The 11,164-nt window shown below is 45.6% G+C and overlaps 1 long non-coding RNA gene across 1 annotated transcript in view; it reads left to right on the top strand.

Moving 5' to 3' along the window:
• Positions 1 to 1,109: 1,109 nt before the first annotated feature.
• LOC144340935 (uncharacterized) overlaps positions 1,110 to 11,164 on the top strand; it is a 147,382-nt gene continuing 137,327 nt past the window's right edge. Inside the window, exon 1 of the long non-coding RNA XR_013417490.1 lies at positions 1,110 to 1,189. This is a non-coding gene — a long non-coding RNA (uncharacterized LOC144340935). The remainder of the gene's footprint in view (positions 1,190 to 11,164) is intronic.

Below are 11,164 nucleotides of genomic sequence, written 5' to 3'. Positions count from 1 at the left end.
TATTATTTTCTTTGGATTTGATGAGTAACTTTACATTTGTGTTTTAAGGCTTTCAATACAGATTGCTAACTGTACTCAAGAAATGTTTTACTAATTTCTATTATATTAATAATATAATTAATTATTATTAATTAATAATTAATAGATGCTAGATGTATATGTGATGTTCATCTCTCCCATCCACCTCTTATCTTATAGATTCTCTGGTTTGTATAAGAGTAAAATGTATCTCTTACGAAAAAACTTCATGTCTCATATAACCAATTGGTAAATACACGTGAATAATGTTTCCATGAAATTCCAGAAGTATTTCTTTTCTCCCTACATTTAACAGAGGCCTTTTGCTAACAAACTTCAGTGCTTTTTAAATAAATGTTAAATACATTTTAAAATCATCTTTCAATTATCTTTTGAATCTTCAGGGTTTCCTGACACAAGAAGTCTGTCTTTTCTCCCAACATTTAACAGAGGCCTTTTTGCTAACAAAATTTAGTGCTTTTAAAATAAATGTTAAATACTTTTTAAAATCATCTTTCAATTACCTCTTGAATCTTCACATTTTCCTGACACAAGAAAGTCTTTCTTTTCTCCCAACATTTAACAGAGGCCTTTTTGCTAACAAAATTTGGTGCTTTTAAAATAAATGTTAAATACTTTTTAAAATCATCTTTCAATTATCTCTTGAATCTTCACATTTTCCTGACACAAGAACAGAAGGATATATGATCAAAGAAAGAAAATACTGTTTGTATTTGCTTTCTTCTCATTTGGGAATTAGAGAGAAAAAAATGTGTAGAAATATGCTAAGTATGTAGGAAACACTAAGAAATGTAAAGTGACATAGAAAAATATAATAATAAGCCAGTAATTATAAATGCAACCCATGGAAATGAAGGTGCTCTGCATAGAGGTGTGTAGCACACAGCGATTATGGCTTCTGACACACACTTCAAGGGCCGCTGAGAAAGAATCTGGATCTGGAATGAATTTACAGCAGAAGAACAGATCATCGTGGTGGACGGGTGGCAGGACTAGATTGCAGCTCGGGACAGGGCAACATGCGGGGCTCGCATTGTGAATTTTAGCTCCAGATATACTGCAAGAACAAACCAGCAGTCCTGAGAGGACCCACAGACCTTCTGAAGGAAGCGGACTGCTCCTGCAGGGCCCGGGAGACCCCCACAAAAGTGTGAGTGCCCCAACTGCAGAAGTGGAAAAGGGAGACCCTCTTCTCCCAAACACACCCCACTGGGGAAGCTGAAGGTCTGTTTGCGGGAGGATTTCCAACTTCACCTGGAGCTGAGTCAATCCGGAGAGCCAGGCGAAATACAGGGGTAGAGAAAGCAGCGGAAAGGCCCGGGGGGCTCGCTGGGTCCCAGAGCAGCCCATTCCTGCTGGCACCACAGGCATCCATGGGGAGAGGAGGGGGGCAAAACTCCACAGGGGGAAGGAAATCTGTAACTGAACTTTGTAACTATTTGAACTGGGTGAGAATCCTCCTGGCCAGAAGTCAGAGGAGGGCACGAATCCGGGGTGCAGCCTCCACAGGAGGGGGAGGAACCAAGGCTTTTTCTCTCGCAGCTGGGAGGCGGGTAGCCTGGGGTAGGTTTTGAAGCCCGTTTCCCTCTCCACCTGTAAACAGACTGGGGACTGTTGGGGGGTGCACGGTGGCAGTGAGACTGGCCCGTCGGTTTGCATGGGAGCTGGGTGAGCCCTGTGATTGCCGTTTCCCGCACTTCCCTGACAACCTGCATGACTCAGCAGAGGGAGCCAATCCTCCCAGGTACATAACTCCAGTGACCTGGGAATCTCACCCCCAGCCCCCACAGCAGCCACAGCAAGGCCAGACCAAGGAGAGCCTGAGCTCAGACACGCCTACCTTGCCCCTACCTGAGGGTCCTTCCCTACCCACCCTGGAGGCAGAAGACAAAGGACATATGATCTTGGGAGTTCTAGGGCACCACCCACCACCAGTTCCTCTCCACACCACCACAGCTGATGCTCTCTGGAAAGCGCCACTTCCCAGCAGGAGGCTGTAACACCAGCAAAAAAATAGAGCATTAAACCTTCACAGAGTCCATTGCACTCTCCTTGCCTCCCATCGCCACCTCCTCTGAAACAGGCGCTGGCATCCATGGCTGACAGACCCATAGATGGTTCACATCACAGGACATTGCAGACAAACCCCAGTACCATCCCGGAGCCGGGTAGACTCACTGGGTGTCTAGACCCAGAAGAGAGACAACAATCACAGCAGTTTGGCTCTCAGGAAGCCACATTCGTAGGAAAAGGAAGAGAGTACTACATCAGGGGAACATCCCAGGGGACAAAAGAATGTGAACAGCTTTCAGCCCTAGACCTTCCCTCAGAGAGCCTACCCAAATGAGAAGGAACCAGAGAACTAACCCTGGTAATATGACAAAACGAAGCTCTTCAACACCCCCGCCAAAATCACACTAGTTCACCAGCAATAGATCCAAACCAAGAAGAAATCCCTGATTTAACTGAAAAAGAATTCAGGAGGTTAGTTATCAAGCTAATCAGGGAAGGAAACAGCACACAGACCAATGGAACAGAATAGAGAACCCAGAAATAATCCCAAATACTTACAGCCAATTGATCTTTGACAAAGCAAACAAAAACATAAAAGTGGGGAAAGGAAACCCTTTTCAACAAATGGTGCTGGGATAATTGGCAGCCACATGTAGGAGAAAGAAACTGGATCCTCATCTCCCACCGTATACAAAAATGAACTCAAAATGGATTAAGGACTTAAACCTAAAATCTGAAACTATAAAAATTCTGGAAGAAAACATCGGAAAAACCCTTCTAGACATTGGCTTAGGCAATGATTTCATGACCAAGAACTCAAAAGCAAATGCAATGAAAACAAAGATAAATACCTGGGACTTAATTAAACTAAAGAGCTTTCACAAGGCAAAAGGAACAGTCAGCAGAGTAAACAGACAACCCACAGAGTGGGAGAAAATCTTCACAATCTACACATCTGACAAAGGACTAATACCCAGAATTTATAACAAACTCAAACAAATCAGTAAGAAAAAACCAAACAATCCCATCAAAAAGTGGGCTGAGGACATGAATAGACATGAATTTTGAGGACATGAATCCTCAAAAGAAGACATACAAATGACCAGCAAACATGAAAAAATGCTCAGCATCACTAAGGATCAGGGAAATGCAAATCAAAACCACAATGCGATACCAACTTTCTCCTATAAGAATGGCCATAACAATAAAAAAAAAAGTCAAAAAACAATAGATGTTGGCATGCATGCGGTGAACAGGGTACACTTCTACACTGCTGGTGGGAATGTAAACTAGTACAGCCACTATGGAAAACAGGTGGAGATTCCTTAAAGAACTAAAAGTAGATCTACTATTTGATCCAGCAATCTCACTACTGGGTATCTACCCAGAAGAAAATAAGTCACTATTTGAAAAAGATACTTGCACATTCATGCTTACAGCAGCATAATTCATAATTGCAAAATCATGGAACCAACCCAAATGCCCATCAATCAACAAGCAGATAAAGAAACTGTGGTATATGTATGCGATGGAATACTATGCAGCCATAAAAAGAAATGAATTCACAGCATTCACAGTGACCTGGATGAGATTGGAGACTATTATTCTAAGTGAGGTAATTCAGAAATGGAAAACCAAACCATCATATGGTTGTCACTGATTGGGAGCTAAGCTACAAGAACGCAAAGTCATAAGAATGATGCAATGGACTTTGCTGACTTAGGGGGAAGAGTGGGAGGGGGCAAGGGATAAAAGACTACAAATACGGTGCAGTGTACACTGCTCGGGTGATGGGTGCACCAGCATCTCACAAATCACCACTAAAAAACTTGCTCATGTAACCAAATACCACCTGTACCCCAACAACTTATGGAAAAATAAAAGAAGCAAAGTACAAACAAACAAAAAATAATTTATAGCATGAATGATGTTAAAAAAAAAAAAAACCCACAGAGACAAGATAAGAGATAAAAGGAGATGATGCACTATCTATTCTGTGGGAGGGGAGAGGGACTAGAAAGAGCATGAAACAAGTTCAATTAAGCAAGTATTCAAAAATTTCTGGATTCTCTCTCTCTCTCTTTTTTTTTCTTGAAAAGACCGGATATTGAAAAGAAGTTCAAAAGTATATGTACTGACAAAGAACTGCTGGAACTTGGGTGACGGAATTTTTTTGTTTGTTTGTTTGAGACGGAGTCTGGCTCTGTGGCCCAGGCTGGAGTGAGCGGCGCCATCTTGGCTCCCTGCAAGCTCCGCCCCCGGGTTCCCGCCATTCTCCTGCCTCAGCCTCCCGAGGAGCTGGGACCACAGGCGCCGCCACCTCGCCCGGCTAGTTTTTTGTATTTTCAGTAGAGACGGGGTTTCACCGTGTTATCCAGGATGGTCTCGATCTCCTGACCTCGTGATCCGCCCGTCTCGGTCTCCCGAAGTGCTGGGATTCCAGGCGGGAGCCCCCGCGCCTGGCGGGCGAAGAATTCTCTTTGTCTAATGCAGATAAAGACGACAAGGACAGGCATTTCACCACTGTTTGGCGAGAAGAGACCGTCTTGGGGATTCTCTGTAAAACTGGTCAGTACCTTCCACATAATGGAATTCTGTTTCAAAAATCCAAAATCCTTGCACTAGAATTCAGTGTTACCTGAAGTCTTGAAGGAGCTGATATTTTGAGAAGGAAAGAAACATCGGGGGGGGGCGCTCTAATCGGGGACGCCCCCCACCCCCCACGCGCTGCGAGGCCTCCCGGGGCGCCCGGGCCGGAGGGACGCGGAAGGGTAGTGGGGCGGGTGTGGGGCGGGTGTGGGGCGGGTGTGGGGGGGCGTGTGGGGGGGCGGGCGTGGGGGGCGGGCGTGGGGGGGCGGGTGGGGGAGCGGGCGTGGGGGGGCGGGTGTGGGAGCGGGTGTGGGGGGGCGGGTGTGGGGCGGGTGTGGGGGGACGGGTGTGGGGGGACGGGTGTGGGGCGGAGGAGCTAGGAGGCAGAGTGAAGTGGATGCAGCTGGGGCTCCAAGGTCGTACTTCGCCTCCCGGTGCGAGCCCCTTGATGGAGCGTGTTTCTGCGACTGTGAGGACGCCCGGGCGCGGGCTCCTGGGTTGGCTCTGCTGCCGCGCTCCCGGGGGTTGGGTGTGAGCCCCGCGCCCAGGGCGCACTGTCCTTCCCGCAGGGGGCGCGGCGGCTGCGACCCCTGGGCCCAGCACAGAGGCCGACCGCAGCGTGCGGGTCCCGGGCCGGCCTTCCTGCTGAGCCAGCGCTAGCTGCGCGCGTCCTGTCCAGGAATGTCTCCAAGGGCCCCCTCTGTATTCCCAGTGTGCTGACAGCCCGTGAAATTGAGCGTGGCCGCTGAGGTTGTCTCTCTTGATGGGAGGACGCTGGAGATGACGCGCACTCTCAGCACCGGGCTCACTGGAAGTCATGGGAAATGACCGGACCGCGGCCGTGGCCCTGTATTCCACGGACGAGCTGGCCTGAGATCGGGAACAAGGAGGAGAAGGCGCGGTCGGCACGGGGGCTGCTGTTCGCTCCGAGGAAGCGCCCAGCTGTCCCCAGGCCATGGCGCCAGCATGTGGTGAATCCGACTTCCTGGAAAGGACAGACCTGCTACTACCACTGAGCGCTGGCGGAGAAGCCGGTGTCCAAGAACGTACAGCTCCTCATGGATCACAAAGATCTCGGGAAAGCCCTCTTCATCGGGCTGACCACTGCCAGCCTGCATCAGTCATCTTCGGGATGGCTGCATGCGCCGGCAAGCAAGGTGCTGGGACCTACCACGCTTCCCTCGCTCCGCAGGAGTAGCTGCCGGCACTGACAGTGCAAGCTGACATCTTCTTTTGCAGCCCAGCCATGGCCATTATCTGCAGCCATCAGCCAGCCACCCACAAGATGTTGGAGAGGTCGATGCAGAACCTCTAGATGAAGATTAAGGCGAAGGAGAAGGAACAGGTGGCCGAGGTCCGGAAGGAGCTGAGGAGGGCGATGGCCTACCACAAGACTTGAAAGTCCAGAAGTTTCCTGGAGAAGAAGAGGCGGTTCCTGGAGAAGTTGCAGGAGCAGCGGGCGCCACTGAGTGCACGGGCCACGCACAAAGAGGAGACCAAGCAGGCGGCCTTGGGCACGGTCCGCGCTCAACGCCCTGGACCTCGCATCAGCATTGCCTGCTGAAAGCGGTTCGAGTGCCTGCCAGTGGAGATCTACAACGGAAAGCAGTGGAGAGGTGCGCCTAGGCTCCCGTGGACATGGCAGGAGAAGACTTTTGAATTCTGACCCCAGCGGTGTCTCTGTTGAAACAACTTTTTTTGTTCACTATTAAAACAATATTGGGGAATTTTGTACAATAAAATATTTTGTACAAAATAAAAGAAAACATTTACAATTTTTAATCAGAAATAAAGGGGTTGATAGAACACATGCTTTTGAAGACTTAAGTGGAAGTTCTAGAACTCCTTATTCTTAGAGAAAAGAATAGCTCAAAATTCTAATTAGAAAACAAAATAGAATGTAATATCTTTTGTGTAATATAAACAATATATAGAACAGCTTTAACCTTTACATATATGGATACTTTGCAGGTAAAATTAATCCACAGGAAACACTAGAGGAGTTAACTAGAGAAGTTTTCCAAAATCATCCCTTCAAAGAAGAAATCGAGTAAAAAATATCTACTGTTAAAACTTATTGTTGGGTTCTAATTTTGTAAAGAATGGTATTACATCAATGCTTTCCTGTCAGGCAGCTTGTTCAGCTCTCCTCTTTCTCTCTCTCTCTCTCTCTGGCTCTGTTTGCTTATCAGTGACTGTGTGGAGGCCTTGTGTAGTCCTGGAGGCCTCAGGCACCAACTTCCCTGTACATCACAGCACCGTCACCTGTTTTTGGAGATTTCTGGCCTTGTCTGTCGTAGGTACCATCTGAGTTCACCACTCTGCATAGAGCCATGCCCTGCTGCCCAACTCCGGTGGGCACCAGCATACTGAGCTGTGAAGCATGGTTTCCTATGCATCCAGAGGGGCAAAACCTGTCTATTTAGGCTTGTTTCTTGATTAATTCTCAAAAGAGAGCATTTACCACGCTCTTTACCTGTTTGATTTCTGAGCTAATTGGCAACTTAGATGTACACAGCAGACGTAAGCCTAAGATGAAAACCTTGAGCTACCTGCTATTTCTTTTGACATAGAAGAGAAAAGAGCTCCAAAAGATCCACAGAATCAACCTGTGCTATTTCAAAATGTGAACACAGAACAAATGAGGTATTTGAGAATTGTAACTTTAGTGGTTTTGGAGAGCGCCCTCTAGAGCACGGTGAGAAAATTACCCTGAATGTGGGAAGTTGAGGAGAGATGAGATGGAGGAAACAGTTGCCAGGGCTATGGTCTGAACGTGTGCCCTGAAGTTCATGTGTGGAAACCCAGTGTCCAGTGCAACAGTGTTGAGAGGTGGGACCTAAGAGAGGTGATTAGGCCATCAGGGGTCTGCTGACATGAATGGATTGATGTCATTATTGGCATGGATTAGTCATCCTGAGACCGAGCTTGATACAAAAGCGAGTTTGGTCCCCTCTTGCTCGTGGGCTCTGCTGTCCTTCTGCCATAGGATGGCCTAGCCTGGCGGCCCTGGCCAGATGTGGGCCCCATGATCTTGGATTCTCCAGTCTCCAGAACTGTAAGAAATCAATCTTTGTTCTTTATAAATCACCCAATCTGTAGTGTTCTGTTATAGTAGTGGAAAGCCGACTAGGACAGCCACTTTTTTTTTTTTTTATGATTTTAGCAGTAAGGGAAAGCTAATAAGATTGAAAGGTGAGGTAAGATCTTGGGGTGGTACTTCTCAATTTGGTGGGAATTTATGAGTGCTATTAGAAAAGAGAAGGTGGAATTGAAGATACTGAAAGGGAAAGAAAGAACATGCTGGATGGGTGAACAGGTAGCAAGGGACCCTAGGCATTGACAGATTGAGAGATAGTGTCACTTTGAGCTCAGAAGCATGGTGGGCTGTGAGATGCACTTACATCTTCCTCTCCTGTGGGATACCAGTTTTTAGGTGGTGTCCAAATGCCACTGAGTCAGTCTTCCTTGGTAAAAAATGCATGTTATTAGTAACAGTTGAGACCTTATTAGGGTATCGAAGGACAGGGCTATTTCCCCTGGGCCTTCTGTTTTAGGGGAGCACACAGAGCTACAGGGTGAGCAGAGAGTCAGCCAGGTAGGTTAATCAGGTGGTGCTAAAACATAACTGTTCAGTCCTCTGCCGCTAAATGCCACTGGGTCTCTGCCTTTCTACATTCACAGGCCTCTCAGAAAGTGCTCTAGTAACTTCCTTTCCCCTTCAAGACAGCCTTTCATGCTCACTCTACTATTCTTGTTTTGCCTGTAGAAAACATTCTTGGGAGAAGGAGAGACACACGTGGCAGGTTTGCCTTAGGGTCTGCACTGCCAAGGGTGCTCCCGGTTGCAGCTCATAGATCACAGTGCAAGGGAAAGTCATGCTCTCTTTCAAAAGATAAAATGTCTCTTTTTCAAGAAAATTTTACACAGCCAAGTAGAGGCGAGCATATATCCTGTCCCATTTGGTCTTTCTCCCAGGCATAATGCACTCCAGGGTTTGGAATGCAGTAATCTTATAAAGTCACTTTTTTTTCTCCCAAATTTGACAAGAAACTGTTGAGAGACATGAGGTGAATGGACATACTAGCTTAATCATTACAAAATAAAATAGTTTTACCTAGTAAGACAGCTAATTTTTATTGTGTGAGAGGACAGCCCTTTAAGGGAATCTATTACAATTTTCTGTTTTAAAGAAAAAAAAGCTTATTCTAAGCTCCAAATTCCACAAATAACTATATTATTATATACAGACTTACAGGAATCCTTGTGCTATCACCATCAGCAGAGCACAAGCAAAGTCCAGGAAAAATAAAGTGTGACCATGGAAAATCAAGCCTTTTAATGTCTTCGCAGCACAAAACCATCCTCAGTCATGAAACATGCCCCTGCCTCCTGGACTGTTACTGGAAACTTAGTTCACTAAGTATAATGAGTCAAAAGGGAAGTTATAGGAAAGTATGAGTTCTAGACAGTAAAACACCCATCCCAATGATTCATAACATAAATTGTTTAGAGATAAATGACAGAAAAAGGGAACTCCCACACATAATAGACATTATATTCAGCTGCTTAACAAAATGAGAGAAAGAAACAAAGTGACATGGCTTTGAGGGGAGTACTTTGCTATATGAGACTATGAACAGCCAGCACTGAGTATCTAGGATGGGCTAGACATTGTAACAAACACTGGGCCTGTGTCATCTCCAGTTCTCACAATGACCTTAGAAGTGAGAAAATCTCCCTCCCTCCCTCCCTCCCTCCCTCCCTCCCTCCCTCCCTTCCTTCCTTCCTTCCTTCCTTCCTTCCTTCCTTCCTTCCTTCCTTCCTTCCTTCCCTGTCTCTTTCTTTCTTTCCTTCTTTCTTTCTCTCTCTCTTTCTCTTTCTTTTCTTTTCTTTCTTTCTTTTTTTTTTTTTTGTTAGAGTCTTACTCTTGTCACCTAGGCTGGAGTGCAATGGCACTATCTTGGCTCACTGCAACCTCCACCTCCCGGGTTCAGGTGATTCTCCTGCCTCAGCTTCCTGAGTAGCTGGGATTACAAGCACCAGCCACCATGCCCAGCTAATTTTTTGTATTTTTAGTAAAGACAGGGTTTCACCATATTGGCCAGGCTGATCTCAAACTCCTGAATTCAGGTGATCCACCCGCCTCAGCCTCCCAAAGTGCTGGGATTACAGGCATGAGCCACTGCACCCAGCCTTATCTGTCCATTTCATATATGAGACACCTGGGGTTCAGAGAGAAACTATAGTTAGATGATTTGCATGTGGAAGTGCCTGGACCCTAAAACTATTCATGATCTTTCTCTATCTCTTGATGCCTGATTACACTGTAGGATACTGTTATTTGATGAAACGCTAAGATAAAGTATAATAATATCCAAAGCAAAGTAAGTCCCGTTGAATACAAAATAATCACATCCTATAATTATATTAAAAATTAAAAACAAAGGAACTCAGTGTGAAATTAAGTCAAATGTTGAAAATAGCATTCGTTTTGGGAAAAAAAAGTGCCACTGAGAGATGAGGCTGTGTGGTCTTGAACAGACAGAGGTTGCCGTGATTGTATAACTTGGGATCCTGTTGTTTTGGGCTGTTCCTTAATTCGCCCTTGAGGGCTCTTTTCTGGCAAATCACCTGTGTCGTGAGTCTGATATTAAAACTCATTAACTGTCTCTTCCAAGCGGAGAGTACAAAGATAAATCCCCCACAGCAAGGAAGCAGCAGTACTGGAATATCCTACTGCCACTTCCAGACTGGCCTACTCAAATCATCTCTCCCAAATTCTCTTTCTCTTTGTCCTCGAACATAAACAAACAAGACTTTCTCATATTAAACATGCTACTGCCAACAATTATATGAAAAAAAAAATAGGCCAGGATTTGTCCAGTTTGGCCAGAAATACTATCTGGGTTTTTACAGAAAATATTTGCCAAACCCTGATCTAGACAAATTAGGTGATTTTAGATTGGATAATTCTTTTTATGTTGAATGATCATGATATAAACATAACTGATTTAGAAAGACAAATTGTTCACTATTCACAGGTAAGGAACAAAGATAATGAATGAGCTTGTGTCTGCTACCTGTTTTTCATGGTAGATCCCCTCATTAAATGCCTTGGCTGGCATTTTTCACAACACCTCTGGTTGTTTGCTAGCAGAAAATTAATGCTGACCAACTTTCAAAGTTCCTGACTCTTATTTTTGTGTTTCAAACATAAGATCACCTGATAAATTATTCCTTGCAGCCTCTGAGTGGCAGGCCAGCCGGTCTGTTTTCTCCCTCAGAATAACAGCAACAAAGATCGACTTGCTTCTTTCATTATTTACACGTGAATCCTCATCAACTACTTTATCCGACCCCTATGCTGAGAGTCCTCACACGCTCGAAACTTAAATTCAGCAGCAGACGTGTGTGAGCAGGCTTCAAAGGCAGCTTCCAAATGTACTGTCCTTTTGGGATTAGAGCCCAGAAAGCCTCACGGGACATGATGGCTTTTCTTGAGAAAAGTTGGGCTGCACTG

Source organism: Macaca mulatta, chromosome 5, assembly GCF_049350105.2.
Source record: "Macaca mulatta isolate MMU2019108-1 chromosome 5, T2T-MMU8v2.0, whole genome shotgun sequence".
Lineage (NCBI taxonomy): Eukaryota > Metazoa > Chordata > Mammalia > Primates > Cercopithecidae > Macaca > Macaca mulatta.
Note: the sequence above shows the minus strand (reverse complement) of the source record. Positions and strands in the feature narration are given on the sequence as shown.